This window comes from Festucalex cinctus, chromosome 5 (assembly GCF_051991245.1).
Source record: "Festucalex cinctus isolate MCC-2025b chromosome 5, RoL_Fcin_1.0, whole genome shotgun sequence".
Lineage (NCBI taxonomy): Eukaryota > Metazoa > Chordata > Actinopteri > Syngnathiformes > Syngnathidae > Festucalex > Festucalex cinctus.
In genome coordinates, this window is record NC_135415.1 from 28,578,813 (window position 1) to 28,600,039 (window position 21,227).

The 21,227-nt window shown below is 39.3% G+C and overlaps 1 protein-coding gene across 2 annotated transcripts in view; it reads left to right on the forward strand.

Annotated features, from left to right (window-relative positions):
- The first annotated feature begins 1,166 nt into the window (after positions 1–1,166).
- sema4c (sema domain, immunoglobulin domain (Ig), transmembrane domain (TM) and short cytoplasmic domain, (semaphorin) 4C) overlaps positions 1,167–21,227 on the forward strand; it is a 104,819-nt gene continuing 84,758 nt past the window's right edge. The window contains exons 1-2 of one of the 2 annotated variants that reach the window (XM_077522752.1): positions 10,566–10,623; positions 10,735–10,797. The gene's annotated coding sequence lies outside the window, so the exon portion shown is untranslated. Of the gene's footprint in view, positions 1,679–10,565; positions 10,624–10,734; positions 10,798–21,227 lie in introns of those variants that run through there. The other variant, XM_077522751.1, reaches the window with a different exon arrangement.

The window sequence follows — 21,227 nt, forward strand, 5'->3', positions numbered from 1 at the left end:
GGTGCTCTGTATTTCGGAATATTTTTTTTTCTGTTTTTTGGAATTTTTTTTTTTGGGAATAATGTTTTTTCCCCCATGTTTTTCTGAGTAAAATTTTCCCCGTTTTTTTTTTTTTTTATGACAGAAAAAAAAATATTCAGAAAAACAGAAGAAAAAAAAAACTCCAAAAAACCAAAAAAAAAACAAAAACAAAGCTCCCCCCCCCAAAAAAAATTTTTTTTACCGGTAGTCAGAAAAACAGGATTTTTTTTTTTTTCAAGTGAATGCAATACACTTCCGTAGGTTCCACTACCATACCATAAAATATCTTAAATGGGTGTCCCAACAGAAGCAATCCAAAAACGGATCAGATATTTTCGCATCATCCCAAGTTTTTTTTTTTTTTTTAGCACTGTCAAAAACAGAAAGAAAGTGGTTGAAACCTGTCCTTGTGCTGTTTGCATATCGGTGTGGCTTTTCTCCATGTTTTCTGGTCGACCTCATTATCAAATAGATGTATGCTGTATGTTTAAAGATAATCCCAAGGGATGAGCTCGCACCTGGGGCCAATATCGGGACTTATTTCAAGGTATGGTGACCCTCTCGTGGCCATTTTACAATCAGGAACTACAAATAAACAATAAGACGACTAGCGAACTGACATTTATTTGATGCAATTTTAAGGAAAAATGCTACGTTGGGCTATATAGGATATCTTTTACTTTCTGTGGTTTCCTCACACAGAGCCAAAAAAAAACCTGCATGGAAGACTCCAAATAGAGATGAAACAGTATTGAAGTGCCAACAGTGACAATTCTACCCCGATTGTTCATTTATAGAGGTCGGTTAATTTAAGAGGGAGCGGGGACTCGTTACAATAAAAGGTCATAGTACTCCAGGTTGGGGAGCGTCTCCTGAACAAGCCTTCACTTTACACACACACACACACACACACACACAAAGGAAGTGGGCAGCTAATGACCGCTGGGGCCCCCTCTTTGCCTGTGCTTGGGGTCCTTGTTCAGAGAGGCCAATGGGCGGGGAGCCATTTGTCTGTTTTTGAAAAAAAAAAAAAAAGAAAAAAAAATCCACCCAAGTCCTGCTGTGATGCGTGCTGCACAAGCACACCCCGCACGACACACACACGATCGCGCGCACGCGCACTAGCACGCACACATTTTCAGCAGTCTGCCACTGTCAGCGACGCATCAACATAAACGGCTCGTCCAGTCCGACGCGTGCGCGTTGGCTCTGGAACTTCTTCTACAGAGACGTACAGGCAGTTTTTTTTTTTAACTCCTTCAAGACTCTGGATTATAACGTCGCACTCTATTTCTTTCCTCTCTTTTTTTCTCCCCTCCCCATTTTCTCCTCTTCTTCCTCTGGTTTCCTGTTACAAAGCCTCGGGAGGGAGTTGCGCGCACAGCCCAGTTCCTCCGTAAGAAAACTAAATGACAGGATCACAAGCCCTGATTTTCCTGCATCGTTCGGACATTTTATAGCAGAGGAGCACAGATTTTTTTTTTAAAAAAAGAGGAAAGAGGAGACCGTGACATTGACGAGGATGTGGAATGATTTATAAGTCGAGAAAAATACGAGAAACAAATCCGCTATTACGAAAGGAAGGCTGGTGGCTTCCGTCGCCTGTGGAAACACATCATCGCCGCTACCATCCGAGTTGTAATAATCATCAATAAAGGTAAGTTTTTGATTCATGTTTACCGCTGATGATGACGAGAAAGGAAAGCGCTCGTGTGGCGGAGTGTTCCAAGTCTCAACTATTCCCATTGTGCTTCGTTGGGGAAATCTTGGCATACGTTTGATTATTTTTTTTTTTTAAGTGTTGGTTTTGTAAAACGGTCTTTTTTTCGGGTGTTCGCTGTGGTGCAACTTTATCTCCATTCATAGCGCAGTGTAAACAAAAGCGCACTGCGGTCAAGCAGCAGTTGGAGAGGAATCAACTCGGGGAGCACTAACATCACTTCTAAATGTGTTCAATTGAAGCTTTCTCTGCTACCTTCGCTCATCAGTCTTTCTTCTTAAGAGACTATATGATATGATGGGAATGATTAGTTTGAACGTTTGTTTACTTTCAGGCGCTTTTCCATTGCGTGTGATTGTATCAACAGTTTTCTTATTTGTGCGGATGCTTTGCAGCTTTTCGGCGCGTGTTGAAGGAAAACTTAAAAAGTCATCTTCATGGATGCATCCCTGCAACTCTTTAATATTTCAGCTAAGCATATCTTATGTATTGCCAAATAGCATTATGTCTTGCACTCCTAACGACCTGTTGTCCCCCTCTGGTGTTGTGCCTTAATGAGGAAAGTAATAGCTTCGCTCGAGTGATTACTGTAATTATTGAGGTGGGGGCAGCCGTCCACTCATTTTTTTGGGGGGAAGGAAAAAAAGTGGTGGCTTGCTTGGAGGGGGGGGTTTCTTTTACAAGCTGATTGGTGCCAGTGCCTGTTAACTAACAGACAGCGTGGGAGGGGTGGGGGGGGGGGGGGTGCTGGGTGTGGGAGAAGTTAAGTGTTAATAAGATGGAGGAGGAAGGCTGTCTTCATTTTACGACTTTTTCAGAATTTATTTCCTGTGTGACATGAGTCACAGGACGTGTTTATCATACTCATAATTTGTATCGCTTATCATTTTTTTTTTCCTGTTGTGTCAAAATGGAAATAATTGAATTGATATATAGTAGGGGTGTGAATTGCCTAGTACCCGACGATTCGATCCGTATCGCGATTCATAGGTCACGATTCGATTCGATACCGATTAATCCCGATATGAATTTACAAGTGGTTTGTTGTGATTTTTTTTTTTACTCAAATTTAGAAAATACCATTCAGTAAACTTATACATGTACACTGTAAGATTTGTATGAAAATGTATTATTTCTTGATCTGAAACTTCAGTCATAACTGTAAGTCACTGTATTTAACAAACAGGTTGTAACATTTTTCATGTTTGAACAGCATTGAAATAAAGTATTAAGGCTTAATGTTCCATTAATATAACATTCTTCCATGCTTAAGGTGTGAAAGTTTTGTTGAATATTTTTCCATCAAAAATGGATGTTAAAAAATCGATTCGGCTGCCTATTGAATCCATTCAAGAATTGCGTGCTGTAGTATCGCGATATATTGCCGAATCGATTTTTTTTTAACACCCCTAATATATAGCATAGAAAAGATGACAGAACAGTGGGTAGTGGTTAATACATCTGCCTCACAGTCAACATGCATGCAAATTCATTGATGATTCTATCATACAATAAGTGTTTTATCTTGCATGTGCCCCCGTGATTGGCTGTTGACCATGTCATCGGCGTAGCCCGCTTCTTCACACAGCTGCTTCAGCTCACCCGGCGCCATAATGAGGACACGTGCTATTAAGTTAACAAATAGATGGACGGCGAAAAGATGATATATACAAAAACGTAAACAGCGCACGCTGGTATCTGGCTGTTATCTTGAGGTCGACGTACGGATTGGGCGTAAGCAGAGGATAATCCGTCTGAAATTCTGTTGACTTACTTTTGTAATTTGTCAAGTCAAATCGAAAGAACCCTTGAATAGACGTAATCCCTGTTATATGAATTCACAAAGTAGATTATATTAGATTGAGGAAGGTTAACAGAGAACGTCACCAGGAGGTAAATCCCAGTTTGGCAGAAAAGCATTAAAAATCAGTTTTTGTTTTTTTGTCCTCAACACTTTTAACAAAGGCACGCATACTCACACACGCAGGTAGCCCGTGTCCCCCCCCAGATGTTAACGACTCCATTGAGGGCGCTATAGGACTCCTGCCGACTTGATATCTTCATTGTCGGACAGACAATGGAGTCCACATCCTGACAGCCAGCCTCCTTCCCATGTTGCCACTTCGTCTTCCTCTCGCTCTCTCACGCACTCACATGCACTCATCTCATATATAGATATACTGTATGTCCAGTAAATCCACAAACAAAAGCCCAGATGAAACATACAAGTGGGGCCATGTTCTTGTGGTTCTGGACCATCTTTATATTGTAAACAATTAGGGGTGTGAATTGCCGAGTACCTGATCCATATCTCGATTCATAGGTCATGATTCGATTCGATACAGATTAATCCCGATTTATTTCATCAGATTGCGTCATGTTTCATTTCCATTTGCAGCTCTAGTTAGGGCCCGAGCAGCTACCGCTGCCATCTGCTGGCCATGGTTAGTGGGTGTTTTTGATTTCACAACTCATTGACCCGGCTGCGCTGCACTTGGACGTTGCATTGACCACTGATATATTCACACAAAAAAAAAAAAAGGTTAACGTCACTTAACGTTTATGGCGGCATACATCGTGATTTTACTAAACGTTATTAACCGTTTTTGGCGGTCAAAGAGTTAAATATTGTGAACATGACGACGACGACGTTGTGGCAGTTTTAATTAATATCACGATATCACGATATTGCCCTTATCGTGACATCCCCACCATTGATTCGCTCGACTCTTTCCCGCATGCATATCACACAGCTGCCTCCGCCTCTGCTGGTTTTGTATTTTCCGCGCGCGTGCACATACTGTATGTGGCAGAAATGTGTGTTTTGACACCGACGGGTCAACATTGCATCATGTCCGCTACCGCGCCACTGCGCCAGATGTCCCCAGCCTGCTCTATGTTTAATTGTCATCAGTGTGTCACATGCATCACGTCAACGCAACAGACAACCGAGGCCGCATGTGGCAAGCAGCTGAACGCACACTGAAATTCATTCCCGTGATAATGGGATGATTCCGGGTTATGTAACTCAGGAGACGATTCACGTACAAGATCACACACATAGACCGTTCAGTCCGTGTTCATGTCTCACGGTAAGGACACGATTAGTCTGAATTTGCGAACGATAGCGTGTTTTGGATGGTTGCAAAGGCTTTTTTTTGTGTGTGCTTCCTTTGCTTGAGCAACAGCATCAGCCCCCCGCAGTCAAAACAACAAGCAGGCAACCTTGACGATTCGATTCATCCTCTGTCGGCATTCCTTTTTCCTTTAAAAAGCTCTTTCAAAGGCAGATTAGATTTTGTTTTAGCCGCCTGTGTTTTGTGCTTGCTGCCATGCGCACCGCAATTTTGAAGCCCGACCCAACTCAGTTTGCTGTGACGCTTCACAGTTGCGCGCTCGTGTTTGCGTACCAAGTTATGGTTCATGTCAGGCCTGATGCAAGGTCTGGAGAGTCGAACAGATGGGATGTGTGTGCGTGTGGGGGTGCACGTGTGTGTGTGTGTGTGTATGCCGCAGGGTAACAACAGGAGGTAAAGGCCGGGCTGGACAAGCCTGATGTTTAGAAATGAAGGAACATAAGCACTTTGTGTGATATTTGTCAAGGTGTGCTTGAATGTGCCAACATTATTAGTGCTATTGATGCATTCTGTATGATGGCGCATACACTCACCGGGTACTTCATTAGGCGCTCCCAGGGCGGGCCCTATAGCCAATATGGCGCCCTCGGCGAGATTTGACATGGCACCCCCCCCCCCCCCACCTCCTTCATCGATGATTTACGTAAGCTTACAAATTCATTCATATGATAATATCACACAATTTAAAGCTAATTTCAATTTTCAAGACATTTTTGTTACTATCAAATGCTGTTTCAGCATCTAATTTTATTGGACAAACTGAAATGATTTAATGCATGTATCAATGGTAATCCAACAGGCTCTTGTTTTTTCCAGTACCGTATTTTCCGCATTATAAGGCGCACCTTCAATGAATGGCATATTTTAAAACTTTTTCCATATATAAGGCGCTACAGTAGAGGCTGGGGTTACGTTATGCATCCATTAGATGGTGCTGCGCTAAAGTGAATGTCAACAAAACAGTCAGATAGGTCAGTCAAACTTTATTAATAGATTACAAAGCAGCTTTCTGACAACTCCATTCACTCCCAAAATGAATAAACAGCTGTTTTATTATTTTCTCTGAGGTAAAGTATTAGCATTAGCTAGCGATACAAGATGGCGGGATCTTCTGCGCATGCGCGTCACCGATCGTGCAGGGTCACCGATAGTGTCTTGACAGCGAGACCTGTTGCGGCTCAATGTTGATCCATATATAAGGCGCATGGTCAGCTTTTGAAAAAATTGAAGGCTCTTAGGTGCGCCTTATAGTGCGGAAAATACGGTATATCATCATTTTTAGTTTTCAAAGTTCTTGTAAATGTGCACAGCTTCCCCACTTGAAAGAGATATATTCATCCATAGAAGATTGTATCTGTAATTTATTCAAACATCAAGCAATGTTTTTTGTTTATTTTCTTTCTTTGAGAAAAATCTACAATAACAATAGGAAATGTGCACATACAGTATGTTTAAGTAGTAAAGAAACAATAAAAAAAAAAATCTATGACAGCCTTAGGTTTATTTATGTTGAATTTTGTCCTCAATAAATAATATTCTCACTAGGGGAGTTAAAAAAAAATCGATTCGGCAATATATCGCAATACTACAGCATGCAATTCTCGAATCGATTCAATAGGCAGCCAAATCGATTTTTTAACATCCATTTTTGATGGAAAAATATTTAAAAAAAAACATTTAACTTTGTTATATGTTATATTAATGGAACATTCAACCTTAATATTTTATTTCAATGCTGTTCAAACATGAAACAGATGACATGTTTGTTAAATATAGTGGCTCACAGTTATAAAACTGAAGTTACAGATCAAGAAATAATACATTTTCATACAAATCTTACAGTGTACATGTATAGGTTTACTGAATGGTATTTTCTAAATTTGAGTAAAAAAAATCGCAACAATCGACTTGTAAATTCATATCGGGATTAATCGGTATCGAATCGAATCGTGACCGATGAATCGCGATACGGATCGAATCGTCAGGTACGAGGCAATTCACACCCCTAATTCTCACTGTTTCATTTTATCTTTTTTTTTTTTTTTTTTTAGTTTTAATGTTAAATAGTTAAAGGTGCATTGCACAGTTTAAAATGTTAATTAATGTTAAAGAAAGATGTTTCTACATCATGATGCGCCACCAATGCCCAGTTGATTACAAAGAGCCCCGACTTTTTAACTGCAACTGCACCTATCAGCTTGTTTCTTCCCTTTAGTCTATAGCTGGCGTATGACAAAATTGGGATAGAAACGGGGAGAAAAAAAAGAGAAGAAAACGAGATCTGTTGCCTTTACTTCTACCTGAATAGCGCTCTGTTTTAACTGACTTTGAGGTATTGGTTTAAGGATATGTAGTCGACAGCGATGTTGAAATGCAACGCATCATCATACGGAAAAGCTGTGTTTGATATTTGTATTTCGACGTCTATCTGAATGAGTTGTGTGTTAAATCTCAAAATAGAATATAGTCCCGTCGAACGAATTATCCTATAGTAAAATAAGAATCAGTTTTACTTTTTGCCCTCACTCACAGCTACACTTCACATACTGTAGTCCGCTCTGAGCACTCGAACGCCTGTTGAGACATTTTCTGTCAGGCCGCTGGATGAATCCGGCGGGTTTTGGCAGGGGCTCTGATTGCAGTTGTTCCCAGACAAGAAGCTTTTGCTCCTCTTGCAACTTACCCGTCCCTTTGATCTCTCTCTTTCTCTCTCTCTCTCTCTCTCTCTCTCTCTCTCTCTCTCTCTCTCTCTCTCTCTCTCTCTCTCTCTCTGCCTCCATCTTTCCTCCTTTGCTTGTTTTAGCGCACATCAAGGTAGGATACTGGGGTCCTTTTTTTTTTTTTTTTTGCATTACCAGAGAGAGTGAGCACTTAGCACTTATAGAGCTCAAATTTAATTGATCAGACAAGTGCGTGGTCAGCGTGTTTTTTGAAGCGAACGTGCCTGAGGAAAGCGGTGTAATAATCCGTATGGTGTCTCTAATTGCGCTGCTTGTGCCTTAAAATGTCTCAGTCTCTAATTGCGCTGCTTGTGCTTTAAAATGTCTCAGCAGAAGCAAATCAATTCCGTTAAATTAAATGAATTCTCGTCTGTATCATCATCCCAAAAGGCTTTTGTGAACTCACATTATGCAGCATATGGCCGTAATAAATATTTGTCACCGTCTATGAATGATGCAGCCCAGCCCCTTCAGCGGCAATCAATAAATGAATAAACCTTGTGGGGGGGGGGCTGTTTTCCAGCAAAGTCATACTGGTGGAAAATTCAATATGGTGCACACGCATGGGTCCTAAAGGCAAATCAGAAGAGCAAGTGCACTTAGATGAACCAAATCTTTTCTCCATTTGAGCATTATACGGGATAAGCCCTTTTCATTCCGACCTGTAAATTTCCCCTGCTATCAAATGTAATTTTAAAACGGGCATATCACAATCCAAACTGCTGTTGTTAGACACATTCGAATGGTTTTGTGGAACTTCAGATGATGCTTTGGTGGGGGCACCTCAAAGTGGCTGCACTTGTGCATAATGTATGAACGCTCGGATGGAAGCGGAGGAGAGGCCTGACCTGCTTGTTTCTTTACCAGCTGACCACTATTGGCCATCTGCTACCCAACAAGCTCCGGTCTCGATTTTTTTTTTTTGCCTCTCAAGCTCGACCCCGCCACTCTATTTCACTCTCTTTATAATAATGCATCTGCAGCATCACGCTTTAGAGTCTTCCGAGACCGATTTAAAAGGAAATATAGAGCGTCATAAATGTTCGCCTTTTTGCTCACCAGAGGAAGAGCACCAAGAGAATGTGACCTTTAAGATGTGTGCACCCATAAATGTTCCAATTCGTGTCTCATCTGAATGTTCACTAAAGATGTGTGAAGTTATAAACCACGAGCCCACGAGGTCATTTCATCAGCGTTTGCAAAGCCGTGTTGACATTATACAGGACTTTCCTTGTCTTCAGGGTACTACTGCGCTGGTCACTGTATAGTGAAGGGGAACTGTGGGGGATGGGAACAGTACGGTTGGGGGCAAAATTACTAGAACATTTATCAGGTGGGGTCTCTAGGCTGTCTGCTGTAGTTTTTAACTGAAAACATACATAAGAAGAATGAAAATAGATGATGTGATAGTACAAATTGGAAAACATACGTGATCCAAATTGTGGTGCCCTCATTTGCAGTTCATTCAAGGAGAAGTCAGAAATATCAGACTTCAAGCTTACAAGGTCCAAACAACATAAACAAAAACAAAAAAAATATGGCTGATGATGAGTGCTAGAAGCTGGTTTGTTGTGTGGAAATATGACCTTTTTTGATAGCGATTGAATGACATCGACAGTAAGGGGTGTGCTCAAAAAGTCGATACGGCAATATATCGTTGCGGGCCTCATTACAATACGCGTATCGATACGCAGGCGTCAGAATCGATATTGCTCGTTATCTTTAAATAGGCTGTTAACGTTTGCCTTTGCAGCTTACATTGTACTAAAAAAATAAAAAACAGCAGCGTCTTTGAAGTTAATTGACTTCAATTAATGCAAAAAATAGCTCACCAGTGATTGGACGCTGTGTCTTGCTAAGAAAAATGAAAGCAGAGGAAGAATATTATTTATTTACTTATAAACTTAACATGTGGCACATGTACCAATTTCCGTATATTTAGTTTAAAAACGAAATAGAATGTGTTACATGAAAAAAAATCTGTTTTTATTTCCCGAAATATTTTAAATAAGCACATTTTAGAGCTGTAATTTTAATACTTTGATATTGCTCATATCGGCTCATGCCTATCAATAAATGTTCCCGGTGTGTCTGTGAAAGCTGTTCTTGCTCTGCAGTGCGTGCACATTTAAACCAGGCATATTGCTTGGTGCTAAACCAGAAGAGCTGCTAACAAAAATATTTTTTTAAGTCAGCATAACAAACATCCTTTAGGTACACATATGACTGTTTTTTATAAAATGCAAGAAAATGAATGTAATATATCGGGATACGTATCGCCTTGAAGATCAAGTATTTGGATACATATGTATCGCGATACGTATGGTATCGTGACCCCTGTATCGTGATACGTATCGCGAGGTTGGCGGCAATACCCAACCCTACTGTGCATACATGAATGCTAATGACTGACTGCAAAAGTCAGTTCATGATGTTTACCATTGTTTCTTTTACTGTATTGATTCGTCATCTTTTTTTTGTTTTATTGTATTTGCTGGGTCTATTCATTGTGGCTGTGATTGAAAACACAAAGCCTGATTGGGGAGCGATGATAAAATACTCAGCGAGAAATCTTGTACATGAGCCAAGTGTGTTTCGGGGGCACTGTGTAAGGTATTCACTGTGTAAGGTAATCTGTTTTCAGAGCCCAGTGACTGCACGTTTTGTTTGCACTGACTCAGCAGATGTTTTGAGGCTGAGCATCTACTATGTTTTTGTATTCTTGTCTTACTATTGTATTTATTTTGGCTGTGGTGCCACATCAAAGCTGTTTTGGACCCTCAATGAATGCTAGTGTCTTTGTGTCTACGTGTATATTTGTAAATGCCTGTTGAAGTGCATTGATATTCTCCATATTTGATTTGTTTGTGTGCATGGACAATGTGTTGCCCTACACTGCCATCTAGTGGCGTTTCTGCATTTGTTGAAGCGCGCACACTTCAACGTCGTCGTCTTCCGTTTTGTAACGTCGGAGTTCCGGTTTGCTTCTCTTCAGATCGTGTGCTCGGATGTCGGCAGAGAAACGGTAAAATATTATACAAGTACACGAGATGTACACAACATTCTTTATTGTTTTTTTTTTTGTTAGGAAAGAATTGACATTGTGATTTACTTAGTTGTTTTGTATTGTTTTTAGCTCCAATTGGAGATGTGTATACTAAGCTAAGACAAGCTAGCTGATGATGGAGCGCGGAATGAGGTATGGAAATACAAAGTTTATTATTTTGATGACATGTTTATTTAAAACGAATGTCTTTTTTTGTTTGTTTATGAGTAAACTCCACGTTATTAGAATGGAGGAAATGTTTTTTTTTTTTTTTGTACTGGTTTGGCAGAATACTTATGTAACCTTTTTTTGTCTTCATATTTCTTTATTCGTACTTGTATTAGGTAAATGGTTATATAAACATGATTACTGTATGACTTATTTGTTAAACTACAATGCAAATATTGTACTCTTGTTTATTCTCTAGTTTTTACGGTGCAGGACAATAAAACCACTAAAGATTGTCGTCACCCATTTGAAACTCGCTTGAAAAATCCAAGGGGCCGCTACAGTATTTTTGAAAGCTTTTTGCATATTCAGCCTATGCATTGTTTTCGAGATAATGTGCCCAGATAGGTACAGTCAACCAGAAGTGTGTTTCTTGGTTTTTTTTTGGTTTTTTTTATGACAGCCTTTTTTGGCATTGTTCTGGTCCAACAGAGCTCGCCCTCCCTACCGTGGGACTGCCAGTTAGTGGGCAGGAAGCGGTAGCACGCTGTTTGAGAGCACCCGCATACTGTAATGCAGAACTGTGTTCTGCATATACAGTCCCTCCCATCATATCGCCTCGTAAAGTTTTAAAAAGACAATAAAAAAAAGAGTTATCCTGTGGCTACCAGGCGGGTAGGCTGCATCTTATCCAGGAAGGAGCCGCAGTCAGGTTAACGGTCTCTCTCCGGGGTAGCTACTGCACAGGGGCCAGTGCAGGGTTATCAGCTGCAGGAAGGCCCCTGCATGGCAACTCTATTAGAGCTTCCCATGAGCGTGAGTGTGGGCGTAGCTTAGCTCTGGGAAAGTGAGGGCAACCGACTTTCCAAGCTGTGATTTTTTTGTGCTCCCGTTTTAGCACCTCTTAAAGTCTAAATACACGTTTGACTTGTGCCCGCTGATTCAAGCTTAAGATTACGCACCGTGAACTATCATTTATGTCTCTGAATCAGTATCAAGCTTTCTTAACAATGGAAAAACCGACAACAGACAGATGTGGCTGTAAGTTTCAAGTACAGTAGACTGCCATTACTTTCCATATTCTCATTCGATAGGCGAAAAATATGACAGACAGACCAACTATTTATTTTTTTTCATACCACATGGTCAGTTTGTTTTAACATGTTTAAATGTGTTGAAACACATTTAAACATGTTAAAACTAACTTTTTAAAGTATTACTCACGACTATTAGAACTCATGTAAGGCTATATATTGTAGTACTTTGAAGTAGTTTCTTAGTTCTCACTCTCTCATTTGCACAGTTCTCCAAAATTCAAGAGGTAAAGTAGGTTTGTTGTCACTCACAATTGAAGTTCCGATACCGATAGTACTGTTGGTATTTAAAATCCCACCACCCCCTAAAAAAAACAATGACAGATAATTTTAAGGAAACAACTAGGGGTGTTAAAAAAAATCGATTCGGCAATATATCGCGATACTACAGCATGCAATTCTCGAATTGATTCAATAGGCAGCCAAATTGATTTTTTTAACATCCATTTTTGATGAAAAAATAATAACAAAACATCTAACTTTCACACCTTAAGCATGGAAGAATGTTATATTAATGGGACATTAAACCTTACTATTTTATTTCAATGCTGTTCTAACATGAAAAAGGTTACAACCTGTTTGTTAAGTACAGTGGCTCACAGTTATAACACTGAAGTTTGAGATCAATAAATAATAAATTTTCATACAAATCTTACAGTGTACATTGTACAAGTTTACTGAATGGTATTTTCTAAATTGAGTAAAAAAAAAATCGTAACAATCGACTTGTAAATTCACATCGGGATTAATCGGTATCGAATCGAATCGTGACCTATGAATCGTGATACGGATCGAATCATCAGGTACGAGGCAATTCACACCCCTAGAAACAACTATATATATACCAATATATAATCTTACCTAAAAATTGCATAGAAATAATAGAAATTTTCTATTCTAATTTCTAATTTCGAGTTCCTGATTGTAAAATGGCCCCATGAGGGCCGTCGTGAGTACTGATACCTTGAAATAAGGTCTGGTATCGGTATTCGCCCATCCCTAATGCAGAACACCATCAAGCAAACAGCATCACATACAATAAAAGAGAATTAAACAGTATATATATATTTACATTGCAAAATGTGTAGAACTCCGGGCTACCCAGCATATTGTTCCACAAAGTGGTGAATTTCGAATCTCTACTGCCACCTGTGGCTGAAAAATGACACTGCATTTTCCCTTCTTCACATATACAGACAAAGGGCGGGAAATTTGAACCCGATTTCTGTCTGAAAACTATATTGGCCAGAGGCTTGCAGGAATATCCATTGTCAACAGCTAGAAGATGTTTCAGTCATAAATGGTCAAATGAAAATGTTATTTTAAAGATATTTTTGGCCAAATTCTTACAGAGAGCAGCTTTAAAAATCCAAGGTAGAGCAGAGGCGCAAAAGATGAAACAATGTAGGCGGGGTTCACTGTACATCATTCTAGTACAATACGACCACAGGTAGAGTCAACGGATGGTGAGGGCATCTTCTTCACAATTCTTTTTACCGAGTATATAATTTTAAACATAACCAACTACAAATTGAGAAGAAAATATGTCCAGTATGGTGTGGGGGAAGTGGTAAGGTGCATTCCGTCTGACTGACAAATCACATTCCACCTCATGGATGCCACTATGGCGAGTCTGGAAACGTCGGAACCCACAAGGCAGCCACTGCTGCTTTTCTTCATTAAGCAGTAAGCGATACAGTGCTCACAGCATCTGCTGACTCGAACCTGTCGCTGCCTCTGTGTCCTTACAAAGATTTATGAAACACTGCTCCTTTTTGCTCCCCCCAAAAAATAGATACAGGCTCAAATATCTTGTCTCGGCGAGCTGTTGGTTTTTGTTGACGATGCAACCTGGGACCGACTTCTTAACACTATATAAGCGTTTTCATTTGTGGAGGGGAAGTATTGGGGGAATCATATTATTTACACAAATTGACACTCATACTGAATATGCAATGCACATATTTATATTTGTGTTATTGGCAATAGAATACTATTTTCAATACATCATTATACCATGTGATATCATTATTCATGTCAGTGAAGAATCTGAAGAACCTTGTGGATTGAAAATTGCCTAGTACCTGACGATTCGATTCGTATCACGATTCACAGGTCACGATTCGATTCGATACCGATTAATCCCGATACAAATTTCTAAGTCGATTGTTGCAATTTTTTAAATTCAAATTTAGAAAATACTAATAGGTAAACTTGTACAGTATAAGATTTGGATGAAAATGTATTCTTTATTTATCTGAAACTTCAGTCTTATACAGATGGTAATCTGTTTCATGTTAGAACAGCATTGAAATAAAATATTAAGGCTTAATGTTCATTAATATAACATTCTTCCATGCTTAAGGTGTGAACCCTAACCCGAAGTAAGACGTTTTGTTGAATAATTTTCCATTAAAAATGGAAGTTTAAAAATCAATTCAGCCGCCTATTGAATCGGTTCAAGAATTGCGCGATGCAATATCGCGATATATTGCCGAATCGATTTTTTTTTTTTTTTTTTTTTACACCCCTACTAATAAATAATACAAAATGTATCTTCTATATTGAATGTCTACATCTTAGCAGTGGTTACGGTTATGTTTGTGCCCCTCCCACCTGTGAGCCTGAACAGCATAAGCAGGAGAAATCTGATGGTCGATTGGATGAGTGAAGAGATAAATGGGCCCTTTAACTGTCCTGACAATAATTTTCTCAGTATATCTATAATCGGTAACTGGTAAATTGGCTGATTTTTGTGTAGCGCTTTATCTACACTGCATGGTTCCCAAATCGCTTCAACAAAGCCTCACATTCATACACACAGTCATTCACCAGTTGTCGGCTGGGAGCAAATTTTACTTACGATACTTTGACATGATCACAAGGGCTGAAGATTGAACCCACAACCTCCCTGTTGGGATCCGACCACTCTACCGATGAGCCATGCAGCCCCAATTATTCATATATCGAATATTCTCCGTTCGTATGTCATCCGTCCAGCATCATGCTCAGTAAACCCGCTCCAGTCTCTATACTTAAGACCAAATTGAAGAACAAGGCATTAAACTCCAACCAGTTTCAGTTTGACTTTGAGAAATGGGCAGTTCTTCCATTTTAAAGCTTATTTAACCCATGGGTTAATTAGACTATCACGGGTTTACATCTTATTGGCCGCACCTTGAGTCCAGCTAGCACCCGCATCTCTCTTGAGCCCAGCTGTATCAGCAGCTGCAAGCTATAAAAGTGCTGTTGTTGAGGCGTTAGTCTGGTTTGTGCGTTGGGAAGGGGAGAACGTTGCTGGAAGAGAGACAATCTTTCAGCCTTTATTCCACTCCAGATTCACCTTTGACCCTAGGTGGTTGCACTTTTCCAGCGCTGCTCTTTTTTTCTTTTTCCAGTCCACTGCTCTTAGCTGGATGGCAGACTTTCTGAGCCGAGAGATAAATAAACAGAGAGACACGGGACACTCGCTGGGATGAAGCCACAGCGATGACAGTGGAGATATCAAAGTGAAGAAAGACAGAAATGGGGAACAATAAACAGGCTGGTGGGAGAGAAAACAAGATTGGGTTGAGTTGCCAGGTTAGTCGCAGCATGCCCAGACAGGCGCTCTGACGAAACACGCTAAGAGATGGTCCTGGTCATTTTATTTTTTGTTTCTTGCTCTTTTCATTTCTCACTTTTCCCCTGACAGTGCTCCATGTGTATTTCAGATGGTCACCCATGCGTGCCATGTATCCACTATATGAACAAAATTAGTATGACAATAATTAATCAATCAGAGATTTTGCAACACCACCTTGTTCTCACTGAATTTTAACTCTTTGACTGCCAACGTTATCCAAAAATTTTGAGCATTTTCACTCATCTTTCAAAGCAAACACAATATGAAAGATTTGAATTCCATTTTTTCATGAGAAAAAAAAAAAGTATGTTTCGACCTTATTCCGTTCTTTAGGAATCACCATTTGAAATTAGGTAATTTGAGCAACATAAGCGAAAATACAAAATTATTAAGAGAAAAACAAGCTTATTGTGAAAAGATACATTTTTTTGCACAACAGTGACTTTGACACAAATATTTTTGGTTTAGTAACAAGACAGCGCTGCACAAGACGTTGCGCTGCCCATTGAGAGAAAAACAAAAAAGTAATAAACGTAAATTAACGATTTTGGCAACATTCATTACAATTTTAGAATACGTCATTAAACGTGTTTGGCGGTCAAAGAGTTAATTAGAGATATTTTGTAACAGGTTATCTTTAGTGCCAAATCAAAGCCTGGAAGGACGGGAGGTTCAGAACGGAGCCACAAAAATCATACCAGTCACAAACATGACTTGCTGTGGTAACCCTCGTTGGGGGAGACAAAGACATTTTGGACAATTATATGCTTACAGTTTTGTGGCAACATTTTGGGGAAGGCCCTTTTCTGTTCCAGCACGACTGCCGCCCCAGTGCACAAAGCGAGACCCGTCAAGGCATGCTTGGCCGAGTTTGCTGTGGAATAAGAGGATAGAAAGCACCTCTACTCCGTCAAAACACCCGAGGGAGTCGTCCCTATCTTGTCCAACCTCGGTGACCGAGGACCTAACTTACTCGGCCGAAAAAAAGGGACATAACAAAAATAGTTGGTCATTTAAAATATTTCGCAACTTTCTATGAATCTGTTATTGGTCCTGTCCATATTTTCTATGAAATTATCAGCGAGGCACCCATCAATTATGTCTTCATGGATGTTGTTCGGGCTGGGTATTGCTGCCAACCTCACGATACGATACGTATCGCGATACATATGTATCCCAATACATGATCTCCAAGGCGTTACGTATCCCAATATTTTTTTAATTTACTTGTATTTTATAATAACAGTCATATGTATACCTAAAGGATATGTTTATTATTACAGCTCTAAAATGTGAGTATTTTGACATATTTGGGGAAATAAAAACAGCATTTTTTTTTCATGTAACACATTTTATGTCGTTTTTTTTTTAACAAAATATAGGAAAATTGGTACATTGCCATGTTAAGTTTATAAGTAGATAAATGTTAATATTCTTCCTCTGCTTTAATTTTTCTTAGCAAGACACAGTGTCCAATCACTGGGTGAGCTATTTTTGCATTAATTGAAGTCAATTAACTTCAAAGACGCTGCTGGTTTTGATTTTTTTAGGTGCAATGCAAGCTGCAAAGGCAAACGTTAGCTGCCTATTTAAAGTTAACGAGCAATATCGATTCTTACGAAGTTTTTTTTTCCACCCTTTTTTATTTTTTTATTTTTTTTAAATCCGGTGAGCCTGTTTCCAACGATTCAGTTACCAGCACATCGTTTTCCTTAAAGTAATATTTAATAATCTGCCATGCGGTGTGTTGTCGTCATTGCGTTATTGTCATTGTAACGACGTTGTAGTTTTTTGTTACCATTTGGAGTTGCTTCATTGTCTCGCTGCCCTTTTTTTTCTCCCAAAAACGCACACCTGCCATATGGATAATTTACAGGGCCATGTTTTATGTACCAATTAGCTAACGTCTTTTTTTAAAGAAGACCTGGGAGAAGAGAAAGGCGATCTCTTGATACGATTTTTAGAATGAAGCCAGGCTAGCTGCAGTAAGTGCAGTAAATGCACAATGACACACACACTTAAACACGTACAACTCCTCTCGGCCTGTTTGTGTCAAATAATCAATAACGCTCTTAAAGAAGGCCTGAAACTAATAGGAAGAGACAATGAGGAAGAAATGGGGGTGAATATCCATTAAATGCAAACAAAGCCATCTTGCATTTAATCTTCGGATCGGTTCCTCCCTCTTGCTGCAGAAATTACTATTTGAGTGTTATGAGTTAAGGGGGACACAATCTTATCAAAATAAATCAAATGAGTTACATCGATTCCCTTTCGAAGACGAATATTCCTTCAGTCTTCCACCAATCTGTCTGCATCGATTCGACTTTTTCATATTTGTACTGCTTAACATCTTTGGTTTGTGTACCAGGGTTCGGTTTCTTAAATAATTTGCGTTTCACTCCCGGTGGGAGATGGCCTCGCTTTTTAATGAATTGAATTTGAAATTCAGTTAGCCGCTGTATGTGCGTGCGTGTTTGTGATAAGGTAAGTGGGTGGATAAGGGAGGCATGGTTGTATGTGAGTGAGTTATTTGCTGTTTTCTTCACCAAGCATTCCCCTGACGCATTTGACGGGTAACAGGAGGCGAGGCGTGTGCTCCTCTGAGGGTGTGTCTCTGTTTACATGTAGCTGCCTACTGCATGTAGTCAAGATGACTTCAATACACATTTTCAGTCCAGATTGCACCATATAATCATACAAAGTGGCAGACATTTACAGTATAGGCTACTGTCAGTAAATGGTGGTTAAGTGTTGTGTCAAGTTGAAGTAGCTAGTCAAATTGTGGGCGTGTTCAGTATGTAAAAGGGATTATGGAAATTTGCATTTTTAATTGCTTGTATTCAAATAGTTGAGTCTCTGGAGGGCCTGTCCACAATTCAAGTGTGTAATTAATCAACATGGTAAATCTTTTGTTGTCAGTCTGTTTCTGAGATTGGTGATACAAGTAGTGTTTACTCACATTCTAAGGAAATGTACAAATACTTGTGTAAAAAATACTTGGGTACTGATTCAAATAAATGGCTCAATAACGGCCTCTACAATTTTTTTAACGAAACATTCCAGTTGTACGTTTAGCGGAGATTTGTGAAAATGGAGTGGTAATTAGGGGTGCACCGATCGATCGGCCGGCCGATATATCGGCCCCGATTTCCTTAATTTTAGAAGATCGGTGATCGGCCGATCACATAAAAAAAAAACGTTCTTTTCCACCAATCTCATCTCCCTCCTCAGAGGTCTGAAAAAGTCAGCCACTGTCCTCTTCTGCTGAGATAACTAATAGGATTTTCATTTTTATTTGAGAGAACTACTTCATGTGCAGTTAAAACAACCGGTTTGTATTATTTCGACGATATTATTCAATGTTTTCCTTTAAAACAAGATTGGAACACTGAAGGCATATGCTGCGTGTAATGGAAAAAAAATCGGTATCGGCAAAAATCAGGATCGGCAGGTCAGACTTTTTAAAAGATGGGAATCGGTGATTGGCCGGAAAATTGTGATCGGTGAATTGACGGCTATTTGGGAGTTAGCGTGCGGGCTAACGGTTAGCCTGTGAGCTAACCACAAATTAATAGCCATTTGAGAGTAGTAAGGGTTAGCCCGTGAGCTAATGTTTAGCTAATGGCGTGCTGGTAAACGGTTAGCCGCGAGCTAACTTTCTGTCGGAAATTTAAAACAAAGTTGTTTACTTTTAAGCTCTAAAAAGCCTTTAACATGTTGCAAATCACAAAAGTTGTTTAATAAACATGCTTAAATGCCTTTAAGTAGTCAAGTACTGGAGTTTTTAAAATTCAGACACCAACTTTTTATTTTTATTTTTTCTGTAAATGATTATCGGCTTCAAATATCGGTTATCGGCCTCCTTGACTACCGATAATCGGTATCGGTATTGGCCCTGAAAAAAGCATATCGGTCTATCTCTACTAAAATCCTTTGTATATATGGATGGAAAATGTCAGACACCTTTTATTGAGACACCTGAAAGCTGCTTTCAATTGTGAAAAAAAATTATATATCTCCTCTTACTATGTGAGTACCTGAGCTCTTAGCTGTGTGTCCATGTGTGTAATTTGTCTTGTGCTTCTGCTGCATGGGCAGTTGTGTTGTTCTCCATCTGCTGTGTGGTGTTATTGAACGCCTCATGTATTATGCAGAATCAACACTGTCCATTTGTAAGCTGCGTTCACTGTGGAGTATTGCTTCAGGTTTAGGCTTCATGAAGATTGTATTGGCTCTTTGTTGGCCCACTTGAACACCGCAGAACTGATTGTGCATGGCTTTGCTGTGTGCTGCCAGGTCCACACCGTCTGTCACAACGTGTTTCTTTCTCTGTTTTAATATGTATGCGTTTGCTTTGTGTCTGTGCGTGCCTCTGCCTTTGTTTCACTCAGCCTGCATGACTCTTCCTTTGTGGCTGCAATGGGAATGGGAATCAGCGTTTGTGCGTCCTAATGTCGCTGTGCCTCTGTTGGTGAATATTTCTACCTGTATGTTGGAGTGACAAAAAAAACATTCAGGGAAACATTCTAAGACCTTTATACAAACCGTGTTTGTACATATTCTCATCCTATTGTATGTATAGTTTGTGCTGCATTACACACGCATGCACACACGCAAACATACACGACCATTAAGCATAAATTGCCTGTTATAGTTTATGATGATGATTTATATGGCTGCCACATAAAGGGAGGCCAGCTGTTTCCTCCTGGCGCTTTTAACCTAAAACAATTTTGTTCAATAACTTCATATCAAACTGCTCCTTGTCCTTTATATATATACACGTTTTTCTTGTTGTTGTTGTTGTTGTTGTTGTTGTTGTTGTTGTTCTTCTTCTTCTTCTTCTTCTTCTTCTTCTTCTTCTTCTTCTTCTTCTTCTTCTTCTTCTTCTTCTTCTTCTTCTTCTTCTTCTTCTTCTTCTTCTTCTTCTTCTTCTTCTTCTTCTTCTTCTTCTTCTTCTTCTTCTTCTTCTTCTTCTTCTTCTTCTTCTTCTTCTTCTTCTTCTTCTTCTTCTCACCTTAAGAAACTTCCTATCCACTTTGGTGCTGTTTTTTTGTCCTATCTGTATTTGCGGAGTCAAATTTAAAAAAAAAAAGAAATCATATTTAAGTGCCATCTCTTAAATTGTTTTAATCGGAGAAGCCAATTTGTCTATTTAGGTCAGCTGAAGAGACAAATTGCCCTAACTTGCATTCTGTGGCCTTGTGAAAGGGCAACATGAAGGTGAGGGTGGCACTGGAGTTTTGCTTCTACAAGACCACAGAGTCCGCATACTTTTTTGAAGACTCTTATAAGTGATTTTATGAGGTTGCTTGCCTTGGTAAGTTTGTGTCTTGTTGTTGATTTTCTTTTGTTAGTAAAATATGTAACTAAAAAGAAATACAAGCTAAATGAATACATTCAAATTATTATTATTATTATTATTATTATTATTATTACTATTATTATTATTATTATTATTATTATTGTGAACTGCAACTTTGAATGCGGGCTTTAGGAATTGTTGAACATACATTTTTGGTCAAATTTGTGTATGTACAGTTGTACACAGAATTATGTTACATAAATAGCTGACTGGAAAACAGTAGTGAATTAATTCAACACCAACTAACCATATGACTAGCATACTAGCCTAAATAGCACACTAGCACATGCTGACATGACATCACACATAGACTAATTATGCACACTAG